Here is an 18,721-nt window from a genome sequence, read left to right as displayed (position 1 = left end):
AGTACTATTGATAGACAAAAGGGCTTAGAGTATTCAGAATGACTCGGAGCAGAATCCGTTCGGAAATTGATTATCATATTTTTTAAAAAATCTGATGTGTACTCCACCTGACTTCCTTGCACGGAATACTAAATTATACGCATTTTTTGCTGCATTTTATTTAAACTTATTTTCTCGAATTTCATACGAGATATAGTTCTCATTCAATTAATTCAGTTCTCGCTTAACGGCAAGGCAAAAATACATAAAATCTCAAAACATCTTCATAAAAAATTGAAAAATATAAAACTAAATACACTCTAATACTAATACACTAAATACTAATATAAAACACTAAATACACTCAAAACAATTAGAAGGCAGATTTTTCAAAGCACAAAGCTGAAAGTTTACTTTTGGTCCCACTGGGCAAAAAGATAGTGAAGGTGCAGAAGCTAACATAACTCACTAATACTGCGAAGTTTCAAATGTTAACAAATATGGTAGCCATGGTAAAAAAATTAGGCTTAGCCGAAATTAAACAAAATTGTTGATAATTCTACAACTATTGCATGCAGATTAATTAAAGGCATGAAAAATTTAACAGGAAGGTAAGAACAAGATAATTCAGTAATAACAAAAAATACGTAATTTACCAAAATATTAAAAAAAAAAAAAAAAAAAAAAAACTGAGCTCACGGAGCCGAGTAACAGAGTGGATATATATATACATTGCGGCCGATTGCAACTAAGAAGGGAGGTCAAAGGGAGGACATGTTATAGCAGTCCTATATACAAAATTTCAAAGTTTTGAGGATACTCGTTTTTGGGTTATGCGAAATACATACATACGTACGTACAGACGTCACGAAAAATATCTTCAGAATCTATTTTAAATTCGTTTTGCAACCTGTTCTGTGAAAAAGAGTCCCTTATTGTTCTTACGTACCGATGTCACGCAAAAACATCGATAGCGGTCAAAATGTATATTTTCGTTGAAATATGATGCCCGAAAATTTTTGCTATTACGATACGTCCTTTACTTCGTACAAGGAAGTAAAATTGACTGTCTCAAAGAAATCGCTTGTAGCTTTTCTTTTTATAACTGGAAGCGGAGTTCCGCAGACTATACTAGACAAATAACAAGCTATCGCTTAAACAACTCGCAAAATGCTGAAGATGGTTTAAATAACCTTTTTATTTTAGTATAAAACTGAACAGAACAAATTTCAGCTATTTGTGACTATTTAGAGTAACATAAGAAGAGTTAAATTCAGACGTGGAAACTCAGTTAATGGCTACACATAGAACAGATTAAATTAAACTGGCTAAGAATTTTACCGGCGTGTATTATAAAACCCCGAATAGCAGGAGTATTCTTTCAGCAAAGAGGGCTGGCGAGAAAGACTAACATCAAAACACGGTTGCCAGAAGCTCTAATCTAAAGATTCAAAACTCCCAGCTTAAATACATAAAAATCCAATTTGCATTCTGCTGAGGAATACTGAAAAAAGAAGTTAAAAAAAAAGACTTAAATCATAAAAAGACTTCAGTCGAAAAATTCAAAACATGATACATTACTTCAATTTACATTATCTCTTTCTTTACATTTCATTTGAATTTATCATAAAATAGCTGATTAGAAACTTAAATGATACTTTCGAACTGTTGTTTTCCAAATATTTTCAGGAAAGTTACGCCACATGCGTGGAATTTACATTAAAAGAGTTTGGCTGGTAGGAGGCGTTAGCGTACTTTCTTCAAAACAAATGTATGAAGTGATATCATAATGAAAGCATCTTTCGACTATTCGGTGTGATATCGCACTTTGAACAAAGGGCATTTGAATAAAGAAGGTTGGGTTTCTTCGACCAGAAGTAAATTTTCTATCATGCCACAATGGTTCTTCGGTGTTAATGTCTTGACATAACTGAAACTATCCAAAATGATATGTTGGTGGGTCAATAGCAGATACAAAAGAGGTATTCTACAAAGAAATGCCAAGAGCGTTAGAGCAATTACGCATGCTCCGATGCATTTTTTTTGAAAAATAATTTGTTATATTTTAAAAAGAATTGACCTAAATTATTTTACTCTAACCTTTAGAATAAAAGTGTATGCAGAACATATATATGAATCTAAAATAATATGAGTCTCAGTAATAAGGTTGTTCTTACGTGAACGATTATAAGTGAGAGAAAACGTGTGATAAAGTACAGATAAATAAATACATGGATTAGCAATAAAGAAAGAGTCACGTTTTCGGAAATAATGCAATGTTTTAAGCAAGAAGAGATATACGTGCCAAAATGTGATCTGTTAAAAAGCGATTACAGGAAACGTTATAACTATTTAATTATTTTCATTTACTGATACTATTTTCTGAAAGTTTAATGGACATATGAGTATGAACAGGAAAGCCAGTGAAAGAGTTTAGTGATAGCAGATCTGTAAATAATTTTGGAAATTAATAAAAGTCTAATTTCAACTACAGCATTTTTCTTCTGAGAAAGCGAAACTGCTCTTTTATTTCTTAAAATGCAATGAGACTTTTTCCTTAAATTTTTCTTTAAGCCAAGTGTAGAATTTAACCATTATTTAATTTCAGGAGCTGTAGAAAAATTGTTTAATATGGTAAATGCTCTTTGTATAAAACGGAGTCCGTTAAAAGATTTGGTCGCTTTAGTAATATCGGTGAAAAATGATTGATCGACTTACGTTTGAATTCTGTCGAATGGACTAACTGCACGGACACTTCAGTAATTTTTCGCATGTTTAATATGAATACCATTCAGTTCCTCTTAGAAACTACTTCCCGAAAGTGTCGTTCCTCTTATGCGATGAAAAAAATAAATCATTTTTTACTTTCGAAGATTTTTAATGTCATTAATTTTCAAAAATATTTTAACTATGCTATTACATTTATTTGTCAGTTTCATTTGTAAGTATTATGTTAATTTTAAATTAAAGTTAATTTCCTGTCACATTCTTAACTTCAACTTACTACTTCCGGCCAGAACGTAGTTTTAGAATCATTCTGAATACATAATGAGGAAGAGCGGTATTGAACCGCGAAGTTCTACTTGCTGAGTTAGAGAAAATCAGAGTTTCTGATTTGCGCGCGTCTGTCTTTTAGCTACTCTCTCTCAAAGCTGTTATTACGCTCGGCCGTACTCAGGCCCTTGATAGCTTCGCAGTCATCTTGTGTTTAAGAGGCCAACTGCATTAAAACTTTGATAGCTTCGGCTATATCTCTTTTAGTTTAAAATTAGTTTTAGTTTATTTCTTAGCCTCTTAAGTTCAAGCCCAAGTGTCGGCTTTTATTGTACACTCCAAGACGGAGTTCTGTTAAATCTTATTACCCTTCCATCTTGTTGTTTCTTGTCACACGAACTTAAGCGATTATTCGCTTAGCAGTTCCTAAGATTCTTCACTTTCTACAGGATCTGAGAAATACACAAGTGAGAATCCCACATATTTTAAGACTTGAATCTTTCTAATGTGTGATTTAGTACGTTATTGAATATCTTTAGCTGTCAGATGACTTGTTTCACAATCAATCTTATTGCATATCCGAGACATCTATCGGTATCGGTAACGTTACTCCGCGATATTGCGGATTTTGCAATGGGTCAGGCTGAAGAAAAATGTTGTCCTTAGAGAACTTCACGTAAAAATACATCAAGTGAAATTTCCAGAAGAGAAAATATAACAAATATGGAAGAGAGGAGAACATTTTATCCTCGGTTTGAGAGATAAAACCAGGTCCTAATGGATTAGAATAAAATTAAAGTTATAATAGAGATAAAAATGGATATATAAACAAGAACTTCAAATAGACACAAAAATAACTATACACAATGTTTACAAGTACAAGTATGCATGTGTAGAGTTTACGTTCAAAAATTTAAATCTCTTAGGAGATGTGCAGCACAAGAACGTAAATGTTATTCTTAATAGGTACGACATGTAGAATTTCGTATTGAAAAAATGTTGAAATTGCCCTCGCTTTTATTGCGTTTGTGAATAGCCCTTCATTATGCTGCCACTTCGCTTTTAATAAATACATAATGTAGCTGACTAGGCAAAAGTGTTTGTTATCTTTTAGTCCTCTATAGCATTTTCTATTCATAAAGTAATGTAAATAATAAATGATACATTATTATTTTGAGTGAAATTCTATTTGTAAAGAGTGATTCAAAACTTTATATATATATATATATATAAAACAAGAATGAAAGAAACCTCTCATTTCTTACAAAATCTGCTCCCCCGAAACAGATTAAAATGGTTTCTTTTGGAGCAATACGAAAGAATATTGTCAGCTTTCTGTTTTTTTTATCTATGTGTTATGCTTAGTTTTACCAATAATACTTACTAAATCTTTCGTTTTAGAAAAAATGACAATCTTTCTGCGTTTGATAAGATTGTCTTACTTCTAAGATCTAGCTGTTATACTTCGGATTAGCAGAAAACATCTTGGACTTTATTTGTCAAGATTACGTCTCAGAAATGAAGTTAGCCATTATTATCCAGATAGATCTATCTTTTGCTTATTGATTTTAATTTATCATTTTTTATTTTTTGTGAGAAAGAAATTGCGTAGCAAAAAATCATATCTGTCAGGGATCCAAAAATTAAATTTATTACCATAATACATGTCTACGGCATTTTAAAGCTGTTTGAATTCCTACATAGCTCTATCTCTAACTTTCACAATATTCTCATACATTTTCCTTTCTTATGCGCTAAAATTTTTTTAGTCATTGTTTTTATCAAGGATTATAGTATTTTCATTCAAACATATGTGCACAAGTTTAAAGTCTTTATTTTTATTATAGTTTTGGCTGTTGGAAAAGTTATTCAAAAACATCTTCCACGGGCGAATTAAATTTCCTTAAACCGTTTCGCGTCTGTAAAAATATTCGGTTCTGTTTCAAATTCTGGCTATAAAGCAAGTCACCTTTATACCCAGCTTTTCAAGAATTTATTTCTTAGTTGCTTTTCGTTCTCTTTTCGGTCAACAAATGGAGACAATGAATTTGTTGCCATCAATTAGCAAGAACATTCTCGAATTTTTCCCTATTGTTTTCACATAGGCACACATTTATTTTTTTTATCATTTTCATTTGTGCAGCTCTTCATTTGTACTTTTATTTAACCTTCGTACTGCGAAATGGCTTACTTTATCGCGATTACTATTGCTCGTTATTTCTCTTTGTTATATTTATGACATAATTATCTGATTTCGTAAAGAAAGGGCAACGTATTTCTAGATACTGAATTACTATGCGAGTATTATGATATTGTCAAAACTATAGTATATACTTATTATGGTAGGATAACGCAATGAACAACAAATAATGATTAACACTGATGGAATTCCATATTCCGCAACAAAAGCAAATATCCTCTATCCTCTATTTACAATGCTCCGTTGACGAAGGATTTCTTCTGTACACTGCTTCATTTACAATACAACCATATTCATGGAAATATTTCTACTTTCATGGTCGTTCAAGTGATAAAATTTAGTGTGACATCTCATCCCATAGTGTTATTCTCACTGTAGGGATGGTCGTGAGACTATGCCTGTTAACCTGACGATGGCTAGAGACATCTGATCTAAACGATCAGTTTTCCTCCACCTTTGTCACCTAGAATTCCCATCATATTAATTTACTTAACAACATTTCTTCTTCGAATCAGTTACACTCAAAGTTGGGCAAATGCATTTGCATTTACAATGAAAATTACACTGCAATTATAATTAAAGCATGCGATTGCAATTACATTATACAGTAACTTTTTAATTGTGAAATCTAGTTACAACTATAATGTAATTTCAGTTACACTGTAATTATAGTTACAAAGTAATTGTATAATCTACAATTTCATAGTTATTGTGAAATCTAATCACAATTGAAATGTAATTGTATAATTCAATTATATAATCTAATTGCAAATATCCGAAATGGTTGTAAAAGACATCCGAAATGGTTAGCACACTTTGTTAAATAATAAAAAGCGATAATCGCGTATAAAAAAATTATTAGTATGTTCCATTTGGAATCATCCTGCTTAATTTCTCCACGTACTGCATATCATAATGGCAACATAAGTCATTAATTAATCCTTTATTAAATACTACACATATTTTCAGTAAATTTCTGTTTCGGCAGAAGGTTAGTTTATATGAATTGTGGCAAAGCACTGACACAAAAGCTATCTATCTGCCTAAGGGTGTGTGTGTGTGATTATGGCAAAGCCTCGAGGGCTATCTGCCTAAGAGGAGGGATGCCTTCGTGGAGGATTTTCTAAGGGAAACTGCTCCTATCTGCCTAAGGAGAGAAATACTTTTGAGAACTTTCTAAGGGAAATCGGCTGGTTTTTTATATTACAGTAGCGAAAGCCATGAAAAGGCGAATCCAGCCAGCCCGTTTGCCGAGATTTAAACTAGGTTTAAAATAATAATGTCAGAGTTCTTACTGCTCGGTTGCTTTTGGACGTTGCATGCAGAAAAATTGCGTTATATTCTATCTGAGACCATCCTGCATAATTATTGAGCTAACACCAACTTGTGATATTAATTGTGAAATAGGTAGGCTTTTATTAAATGTAACTCATATTTTCAGTAAATAGTTAAAATATTTTTTTTCACTGGTGGATGCTTCTGCCCGAACTAGTTGTGATAACTTCAGGTAGAAATAAATAACTATGCTGTTATTAAAAAGAAGTTTTTGAAGATGACAGCAGCAGGCAGAAAAATGGAATTATTTTCTATCCGAGAACATTCCTGCGTAATTACTGAGTAAATTTCAACTTGCAGTGGTATTATTAACTATCTAATAGACTTTTTTAAATATAGTCTATATTTTTAATAAACAGTTAAAAAATAAGGGCTTTTTTTACAAGTGAATGTACTTGACCGAACTATTTTCCATAGCATCAGGTAAAAATAACAAGTATCGTATTGTTAAGAAGAAATCACTGACTATGACAGTTGCTGGCCATTTTTCTGAGACCATCCTGTTTAAATAATGCGTGAACTGCAACTTCTAGTAATGGTATTAACTATAAATTAGGCCTTTGTTAAATACAAAGCTTATTTCCAAAAAATTGTTAAAGTAACTTTTGCTCCCAGCGAATTTCTTATGCAGGAAATATTTTGGATAAAATGAATACGCTTACATTTAGCAGGCAAAAATACAAGTAGATTAGGATTTATTTAACTAAGCGCGACAAAGTATATACGGGTAAAGGTTTCCTCTTGACATACTTTCGAACGGAAACTGGTTTATATTCATGGAATGAAACCGAAAAAGGTACCCAAACATCTAGATTTTTCGCCGGAATTCAAACCGGATCCTATTCAAGAAAATGTTTTAATTACTTGCTTACTGCTAAGCTAAGAAATAAATAGCGTTTGCAGTTATACTGTAATTCTAAATGCCATTATGTTACAACTGCAGATATGGCTTCATTAGTTACAATTTTAACAATAAAATTAACTGCAATGAATTAACAACTTTGTTCAGTTAATGAAAGACTGTTTAAATTTTAAAGATAAATTAATGATTTTATTCTTTGCCGAAAGACAGTATTCTGAACAACTGCTGAGATCGTGTCTATGGAGGACTTGAAAGTCATTTTGAAAGTAGTTTCCCGGGAATAATAATAAAGCACCAGTAATAGCAAATTTATTTGCAATTGCACTGGGAATCTAGCTAAATGTACACTGCACACACACACATACAAAATCTCCCGTTCTTACCGGGCCGATTGACGAAACCGCGTGTTAAGGATACTCTTACACGAAATAATCACATTTACTCTTTCAGAGCTATAACTGTTTATTGATAACTTCTAACTGAGTTCACATATCATTCACATAGCGGTTCTCCGCCACTCTCTTCATCTCATCTCTGCCGCTCTCCGCTCGAGGGCGCTGCTGCTATTAGAGCATGCGCAAACATGCCCCCCCCCCGGCATTGAAATGTTTATAAAACATTCAAACACTAAACTATATGAGACATTTCACAGTACTTTACAAATTATAACACTATAACACTTCAGTAACATAACTATGTAACATAGTACTTAGCCATAATACAATACATAACAGAAGAAATAATTCTCATTAAAAGTTAACATATACACAATGTAAAACGATATCTCTTATACACTTAATATATAACATTTTTCATTCAGGCACAGGTAAAACACACATTTTGGAAAAACATCTTTTGAATGCACCTTGCTTTAGTTTTAATTTTAACGACCGGAATTTCTTTATCGTCACCATAATACACATCAATTATTCGACCTACAACCCATTTGTGAGTAGGTACATTATCCTCTACCAATAACACTAAGTCTCCTATGTGAATATTATCTTTTTCAAATCTCCATTTATTTCGTTGTTGCAGTTCATTTAAGTAACTATGGTGCCATTTTTTTCAAATCAACTACACGATTCTTGTTATTCACTGCCATTCTTAAGTCGATTTTCATTTAAATTGGTTAAATCAGGTTCAATAACTGAATTTATTGATCTATTTATCAAAAAATGCGCAGGAGTTAAAACTCCAAAATCATCTTCGTTAGCTATTAACAGACACAGAGGTCTTGAATTTAAAATTCCTTCAATCTGTACGATTACGGTTAAAAACTCCTCATACGTTAAATTTGCGCTGCCTACAACTTTTTTAAAATGGTATTTAAATGACTTAATTGCAGCTTCCCAAAGGCCTCCGAAATTGGGTGTCCCGGGTGGTATGAATTTCCATTTAAAATTCTCAGCCGATAAATAATGAGCTAAAGTTTCATTTGGGATTTTAATTAGGCTATGAAATCTTTTTATTTCTTTGTTGGCACCAGTGAAATTTGTGGCATTGTCCGAATATAATTTTGCGCATTTACACCTACGAGATATAAATCTCTTTAACGTAGTTATAAAGGCTTCGGAAGTTAGATCCGTCACCATTTCGATATGCACTGCCTTCGACACAAAACATAAAAATATGCAAACATAAATTTTATGTAAAATTCCTTTTCTTTGGTTACGATATCTTACAATTAAAAGGATAATCTGGTACAACTCTGTCTGATGGGAGACTTCCCATTATTTGTTTACACACAACTGGTTTGTTTTTAAAACAATACAATACAATCATGTACAACTTTACGACAAATAGAACGACCATTTAATGGCCGGAGCTTTTCGCGCACGCGACTTAATAATGCGGTTGCACCCACATGCAAAAATCTTTTGTGACAATTTTCAATAACTAATAACGTAAATTTGTGAACTTTAAGTAATATTGCCGGATGTTTTGCAAAATAAGTAAGATTTGTCTTACCTAAACGGCCTCCTACTCTGAGAACTAAATCAGAATCCAGGAAGGGATTCAGATTCTTTAACTTACTTTTATGTAAGACAATTCCGTGCCTTATTAATTGGCGGATATCTTCACCAAAGCATTCACTTTGAGTTACTCTTATCAGGAACAATTCTGCTTTGGTTATTTCCTGTACACTAAATGGTCCCGACAATCTGTCTAAGGGCTTTTTCAAATTATTCACGAACCTGAAAATATAACTAACAGTACGTAAAATAATTATATAATTATTACTTAATTTAAGTAAATTATGTAAAAAATTATTCACAGTCACATTCAACACTGGTTAAGTGTCTTTAGAGTCTTTATGATATGGGGTTTTGAGTTCGGCACTGAACTCCTCACTTTTATCCGAGATAGTTAGTTACTGTCCGAGTTGAATAGTCACTGTCCACCAGAAACGCTGGACCACACCACCACAATTTGTGATGCATTAGCTTATCAAGATCTACACCCCGTGATAGGAGATCCGCCGGATTCTGATCCGATGTCACATGATGGCACTGTTGAACAGATGAAAGTTCTTGAATTTTGGCCACTCTATGTTGAACAAACGTCTTAAGGTCCATAGGTTTCTTTTGTATCCATGCGAGAACTATCATTGAATCTGTCCATAAGTAGACTTGAGTCACTTCTAATGTCAAGGCGATAAGGATTTTTTTCACCAACTTTGATAATAAGACAGCTGCACATAGCTCAAGCCTGGGAATCGTTAGGCTTTTAAGAGGAGCAACTCTTGATTTACTCGAGATTAATTTTACCAATGTTCTCCCAGAAGAATCGATGGACTTGCAATAAACTGCTGCTCCGAAACAACATTCAGAAGCGTCGGCAAAACCATGGATCTCAACTGTTTTAGCTTGGTCAATCACTATACGTCTGTCAATATCGATACTGTTTATGCTCTCTAGTGTAACCAGAAATTGATGCCATTCCTGATTTTCAGCAGTAGGAAGTCTATCACTCCAATCAATTTTAAGACGCCACAGCTTCTGCATGAAAATCTTTGCTTTGGCTATAACTGGACCAAGAATACCCAAAAGATCAAATATTCTGGAAATCGACGATAAGACACATCTCTTAGTATATGATACACTAGGTGTACTTTAACTATGAAGGAAAAGCAATCCTTTATTGGATTCCTTTACACGCCTAAGGTTTTCGTTTCAGTTGGATCGGAGAAACTGTATTCTTCCCGGTTTAGAGAAAGTTCCGAATGATTTGCGCACCATTTATGCAACTGCATGTCTGCTCTTTGCAAAACCGATATAAGCTGCTGTGCTATTCTAATCTAATGAGTGGACTGTATAGCAGGGACAGGGAAAAGTGGACGGAGCACCAGAACTTCGTCAGTGACTTTTACAGGTGTTGCTCCGCCGCACTACTGTATCCCGCTGGGCATTTAGTTGGCCCGCATCGGATGCTAGCCTATCAAGACATTTACATAGTAATTTTACATTAATACTAGATTTACGTATTGAATATACAATTTCAAAGACACAGTATACAATTATTACAAAGAAATTGACCTATTGACAAAAGTTGAATTATGGCAAATTAATATTAACATAATTACTTCGAACATACATACAAACTTTCATTGTACATTGTACTTCATACAAACAATATATTTACATTAGTATATCTAGTTACATTGAATTACAATAAACATATTTTTAAGGAACTAATTGGAGAATTTTTTTTTGTGCATCTTATTATACTTAGTTGAATTACTAAGGCGAATTATCTTATTAATACATTTCCTTTCATTTTTTAACTTGTTACACAAAACTGCATCAGCACTGAAGTCTTACATTATTATTTTTGTAAATTAATGTATCATAAACACAGAAAATATACATTAGAAAATCACATAATACTTACATTTACACTAATATATCTAATAGAGTCGTATTATTATTTTTTAATTAATGATTTAATTATTACAAGATTTTTCCCCCTCATCTTCTAATACAGTCCAAATTCTTAATGTATATAGCAAAACAATTAACTAATTTACAACAACTTATTGACAGTTATTAACTAAATTCAGTTCTAATACATGCTCTGGCATGTTGCTCAGCCGACTCCAGATGGCCAAGTGAGAGTTTCTCTCCCTATCCGATAGGTGGCGCTATATTCTAACTTAACAGCTGCTGTTGTAACTCCTTAGCCTCTTTTAATGTCGAAGCTCCACATAACACATCATCCATATAGAAATTTTCACGTAACACAGGTACTGCCAATGGAAAATTACTCTCTTCGTCTAGTGAAAGCTGTTTTAGTGTCCTCAGTGCTAGGAAGGGAGCACTGACCGTACCATACCATACGTAACGGTTACCACCTCATAGGTCTTTGGTGGCTCATTAGCACTATCACTCCATAGGATTCTTTAAAGGCTGTGTTGACTTTCATCTATCAAAATCATCCTATACATTTTTTTTTCACATCGGCTGTTAAGTCATATACGTGAATTCGAAATCCGATCATTATCGAAAATAAATCTTTTTGTATAACTCCACCGTTATACTGGAGAGAGTTGAGTGAAATACCATTAGTTGTTAAACTTCAACAGTTAAACACAACTCTTAATTTAGTACTAGTTTTTTTCTGGTTTATATATTCCATGATGTGTTGCATAATATGCCACTTCAGGCTCTTTCTCTTCTTTAACTTCCTTCATATGTCCTAGTTGAATATACTCATGAATGAAGTCACGATACAGAGAGAGATAATTTGGATCTCTCAACAAGCGAGTCCACAGCGATCTGAGTTTTTTAAGAGCAATGTCCCTAGACTGACCTAAACACGAAGGATCATCTTTAAGGGGCATTTTTACCATGTATCTACCTTCCTCATTTCTCCAGTGCGTTCGCACAAAATGTTCCTCACATATAGAATTTTCTTTACTTTTGCTTAATTCTACATCTACATTTTCAATATCCCAAAACCCTTTTAATGTTTTATTTAAATCCTCTTCGCGTATAAATCCGCAATGAATCTTAGACTCATTTCCCTGATCTACACTTCCACTGGCGATATAACCAAACACTGTATTTTGTAAAAGCAATTTTGAATTTTGTGCATAAATCTCCCCGGTCTCAATAATTCATAAAATACCTCTACACCTAACAACATATCAATGTTCCCTGGAATGTTAAAACTGTAATCAGCTAATGGTACTAAGTCTGAAACCTCAATATTTACATTAAGTACCTGATGCGGTATAAGATCTGTAATTTTTTTTACTACAAGCAAATTTATCTCTTTCTCAAAACTCCTATTTTTATTTGCGATTGTTTTCGTAACGCGACCTTTCACTACCATTGACGAATCATTTAAACACGAGATTAATGTATTTATTTTTTCGCTTTTTAATCCTAAGCGCTTCTTAACAAACATGTCTGAGTGCCTGAGTCCAATGTACCACTGCGAACAGTTATTTTTAATTAATGCTCGAACTGTACTCTGTAAAACATTCTTTGCGTTATCTTTCGCAAAACTAGAGGCGACGACAGATTTATTCACGTTTGACTCATGCGTGGGGGAAAAAACTGCACTTTCACCAATTTGATTTCCGGTCTGCAGTTCAAGGACATTCGATGAAGTCTTGCAATCAGGCTTATTTTTACTTTGTCTTGAAAAATGAATTAATTTATTATGTGGTTGGCCACAGAAGCAATCTCTCACTGAGCAATTTCTTGCATTACATTCAGGGGACAAACATTTGAAACATGCCTTATTCGTTTTAACAACTTGTCCTTCATGTATGTCCTTCATGGCTTTGTGACCCGGCAATTTCTTCTCCTCTTTTGTAATGAAAGTTCTGCTCGGCATTCTTTTCCAGAAAAGACCCGTTTCATCGGCATTGAACACTTGTTGTGGGCAGTATCCTTCATCCTTAATACATTTTTTTAATAGAGAACTTTTCTGCTTCTTTTTTGTCAGCACTGCCAGCCTCACCATGCATATTAACGCTGTGGATTCCACACCTTTTCTTAAATCTAAAAAACCACCCCCTGCTGGCTTTGAATTCTTCTTCATTATCTTGATTGCTGCTACTTCCAGGGACGTTTTTCTTTAGATAGTCATAAATTCTCTTGGCTTTGTGACAGATAATATCTTGGGTTGTTACGTCACCTTTCACCTGCCTGTCCTTAATCCAAATCGCTAATAGCCTCTCAATTTCCTCGTGGATTGAAGACCTATGTTTTTCATGAAATAGTTTTGATACTCCTTTGGCTACTTTGGCTGATTTGATTGCATCCTTATTTGTCAAAATGGTGAAAATGGTGGTCTTACGCGAAAGGATGCAATACATCGGCAGCGATCGTGGAAGCTCGGGCGAAGCAGTCGTGGAAGCTCGGGCGAAGCGGTCGTGGAAGCTCGGGCAACTTCGTTGTGTGAAACGAAGTTCATTGTATGAATCATGAAATGAAGTTCGTTGTGTGCAGCATTCGCTGTGCGAGGCGTTCTTTATGCGAGGCACCACTGTATATCAGATTTATATAGAGCATTGTTTTAAGATTGGTATTTTGACACGAAATCGGACTTTATCTAATATGACATGTCAATTTTTTTCCATATTTCGGTTCTACGACTCAAATTATGCCTAAACATAAAATTTTGTAATATTTGTTGCGAAATTTACGGAGAAATTCTAAATTTATCTTGGGCGAAAAATAATTCACTTCGCGAACTTCTCAATTTCTAGCACTCTATTTTTAGTTCAAAGGGGCAATTTACCCGGAAGAACTATTAATTTCGTTTTGACATTTTGCGTTGAAATGTGGGTTCACTTTTCAAATTGTTGCCACCGAATATTAGCGCCCTGTGTTATATTTAAGGAATTTAAATAATGAAGAATGTAAATAAAATGTGCGAGAAACATACATACATAAATGTATGTATGTTTCTCGCACTATGGTAAAACAACGGTACCTAGAGCCATCCAATTCTGAATAACGTAATCTTCCACTAAATAGGGGCATCTGGAAGCCCTAATTTGGAATTTGAAATTTGTTTTACTATCGATTTCATATTTTGTTATACTTTAACTAATTTTTGATTAACAAACTCAACGATTAATACACAATAACACGCCGAACGAATACTAATTCAGAAGTCAAACAACAAAAATCAGTGTTATATTTTCAAATTTTCACAGGACTAGTTTCGATGGTTTTACCGAACCACCATCGTCAGCTGCGTGCTTTTGCAGCCATTTGCGCTTTTGCAGCTGACGATGGTGGTTCGGTAAAACCATCGAAACTAGTTCTGCGAAAATTTGAAAATATAACGCTGATTTTTGTTGTTTGACTTCTGAAACTCAACCATTTCAAAGCGATCAATGGCAGCACTGTACGAAAAAAAAAAAAAAAAAAATTGAACTCCAGCGCGCGAGACTGTATCAGAAATTCTAATGATATGTTCATTTAAAAATTATTTTGCGATATTGCTGTTGAATTGAATTTTATATTTTAAGTGCAAAGAACATGTTATTTAATGAATAAAGGTAACACATAAAACGTTAAAAAAAATCACCCCTCTGGGCGTAATGGAAAATCTGAAAGTTTCAGGTATTTTTCTATTATTTTTATTGAATTTTTAAATTTACAAATAGAAACTAGTTTTCAGAAACAAAATCACAGGTTCTAATTGCACAAAGGTTCGATTTTAATTAATATGAGATGGCTGCTATTGGTGTACTGACGCACCATCATTTAATATCTTTTGACATAAATCTGTCTAACTTAAAATTTAGATATTTAAAAAATTATTATTAATTTAAATAATTTTAACGTAATTTTTTTAAATTTATGTTTTTCTTTTTTTCATTGTAGACGAGCGGAAAAAATGCCATCTTTCATACTTTCAAATAGTTTTAAACAAAGTGCGTTACTACCGCATATAACAAATGCGCCAAATTTCAAAACGCGTCAATATGTAAATTCACGTATATCTTAGAAAATTTTAAATAAAAAACTATAATTTTTTGCAGGTGCGCCTAGAAATACATCTACTTTAAGATGATGTTAAGAATTTTACAAGTTTCATTTATTTCAAATTTTTTCGAAATATCTATAAAAATTATTTAAAAATACAAATTTTAAAAATAAATCATAAAAAATGGGCGAATTTTATTTACCTAAATTTCGAAATGAGAAAGGAAGAATCAGATAAAAAAAGAGATATTAACAAATGTATACCAAATTCAATTAACATTGAAAAGCTAAAATTTTGAGAGGGAGCTACTTTTTTAAAAACTACTAGCGCGATTTTTACAAAACATGGCAGTTTGGCATAATTTTAATCCTAGAATCGAAATATGGGGGAAAATTATCATCTCATTTCAGAAAATGTCTGATATTGCCTCAAAATACCTATATTAGTACACTGCTATATATAAATCTAATACGTATCCTAAGAAGATATGCAAAATGCAAGCTGAATTTCGTCAATGGGCCCAGTAGAACGCGAGATATTTTGCGCAGTGTACATATACAGTATAATCATAACTGCGGCTAATAATTTTATTGTAAGTGTAATTGTAATTACAGATCCTGCAATTACAATTATATTGTAATTGAATTATCTGGAACTACAAATATGTTGTAATTGTGCGATTTATAATTAAATTACATTGCAGTTGAAAATAATTGCAATTGCATCAACTGCAGTTACAATTACATTGCAATGCAAATTGCATTGTAATTGCCAGACTTATAATTACAATGTAATTGGCTGATTTATAATTACAATTACATTGTAATTGGATGATTTTTAATTAAAATGCAATTTCTTTGATTGTAATTGCTCTTACAATTACATTGTAATTACAAGCATACGTAATTGTAATTAATTAGATTTTAATTAAATTATTCGTATTTGCAATTACGTTGTAGTTAAGTTATTAATTAATTACATCGTAATTGAGTTATCCTCAATTTTGCCTAGTAGTAGAAACAAAGAGGTATTTTTGAATTATACTTTTTTTTATCAAAAGACTATGATTTTTTTGGCTTGCGGTTTTTTAAATTGACTTGTGTCGTTTTCCTTGATTGAATTAAAGTCCTGAATAAAAACTACATAAATGTTTGAAACTTGTTGATATTTTACTAAATTTGATATGAGCATACAGTGACGATCTTCATGATCATTTCAACTTAAAGCTTGTTTATGATATTAATGATATTTCAGTTTTTTTGCTGCAATTTCTCAAACCACGAGAATTTTATTCACGTCGATTATAAGACTGAGCTTTGGTAATGACCTTATAATTAAAAACCACTTTTTTTTCGTGGAGTTGAGACTTCATTCTTTTAGGTATCCCACGTATGTTATTCCCAAAGAGAATGATAATACTCGTAACGTTTCCCTTGTTTTAAGAACGGATGCCAGAAATGCTGCACAAATAAGATTCTTAAGTTTGAAAGTAAGTACATATCTGAAATTGAAATTGCCAGAGTAACAGAAGGGAATAATAGGATAGATAGGTAAACAATTCCGGAGGCCTTAAAACGAGAATTTTCTATAGCAAAGCTTCGAAAACAAACTTTTAATCCTATCTGCTACAATGGGTATATCTTTTTGTTATCTCAGACGAAGCATTGGGAAGAACCCATACGAAGGAAAAGATTCCTGGAAGAAAATAAATCTCTACAGACAGACACGCGAAGTGATATTTTACCATCTTGAAAGTGGTTTTATGCTTAAGAGGATTTTACTTTTGGAGTAGGAATTTTCAATTCTCTTTCGACGGTGTAAGATACTTTTCATGGAAAAGAGACCATTCCTGCATTAAGTATTTAAGTTCAGTTCCAAATTAATTATATTTATATTTCCTACCGCTAAGTTTAATTGAACTTAGTGTATGTCATTTAACAAATGCCAAATGACTAACTTTTCATGTGATAAAACTGAGATATTTAGCGCAAAATCTTAAAAATGAATCGAATTAATACTAAATAATTAGAAGTGATCCTTGCTTAGAATATAAGTCTTATTTATTCTCAGTAGAAACTGATATGCACATAGAAAGATATTTCTAGATTAATTTGCCGTAATTAGTGCTATGAAAGGCTTAAAATTATTTTCAGAAAAAATTATTGATTTATTAATACTTTTCTTTTTCTGAGATATCAGTTTCGAAAGATTATCCCACGAAATTCATCGTCGGAAGGAGTCAAGATTGCGTTTGTCGTTGTCTAGAATCTTGGGCGCAGCTTACCGTACGATTTTGCCTCCACCAATTTCTTAGCGCACACCTTGGAAAATGCGCTGGGAGCCGTTGTCCAGGCGGCTCCCTCTTTTATTTCATATGCACAGATTCATTATCTCGTGCTTTCGGTAGCGGTTCAAAACCCACTACGTCCTCCACGGCATCAGCGCCGGGAGGTGAGCCTTCGTGGGCATCGAGAGGCTATTTTTCCTGCGTTAGACGCAGATTCAAAAGGTCCCGTGCTTCAATTTTCATTATTATGGTCTGGACGCCCAGCAACGGCACGGGGCCGAGCTGGTCGCAGACTCGCTGTGAAAGTTTTCAGTTCTCAACCCCGTCTAGCGCGAACACGTAGTCTGCGAAGACGAGGGGGTCCCTAAGGACAAGAGAACTACTACGCCGGTCCGCAGGAGGGTGGCACACTTCTCCATCACGAAAGAACTTCGCGATAAGTTGCGTGCAACCTGTCAAAGACGTTTCCCGACCAGAAGCGGTAGCCAGCTCAACAACCAGTCGGTATATCGTCTCTGCCCGCAGACCTTTCGCTGCGAAGGAACGGCTGTCTCGGTGTACCCATAATTTTTAAGGAAAGCACCCCGGGGCAAAGGATCCGAGGATCTCCCACCCCTCTTCCCTTACCATTAACCTCTCGAGAGAACTTTTGGCTCGCCGCATATTTAGAGTATCCTCATGCTGAAAATACATTATACATTTACAAATATCCATGCCTTTTCGAGGATTCGAAACCTGGCCCTCCAGTACGGCAGTCAGCATTGCTAACCACTGTCCAGGTTGGGATCATAATAATTGAGATATGTGCTTATTATTAACTTATCCATACTTTTCATCTTCTCATAAAATTACTTAAGGTACAATTAAAATATGATAGTAAATGGTCTTTTTGTGCAAAAGGCTTTTGAGGGAAATATTTAAAGAAGAAAATGTATGTACTATATAAAGGATATTTTTACTTCCTTGTACGAAGTAAAAAGGAAGTATTGTAATTGCGAAAAGTTTCAGGCAGCATATTTCAACGAAAATATCAATTTGACCGCTTTCGAATGCAATTTTACGATGTTTTGGGGTGATATATGTACATAAGGACAGAATAAAAGACTCT

Source organism: Stegodyphus dumicola, chromosome 5 (assembly GCF_044657685.1).
Source record: "Stegodyphus dumicola isolate Sdum_Otavi_A_Nest chromosome 5, ASM4465768v1".
NCBI lineage: Eukaryota > Metazoa > Arthropoda > Arachnida > Araneae > Eresidae > Stegodyphus > Stegodyphus dumicola.
The sequence above is the reverse complement of the archived record's forward strand: the minus strand, read 5'-3'. Positions refer to the sequence as shown.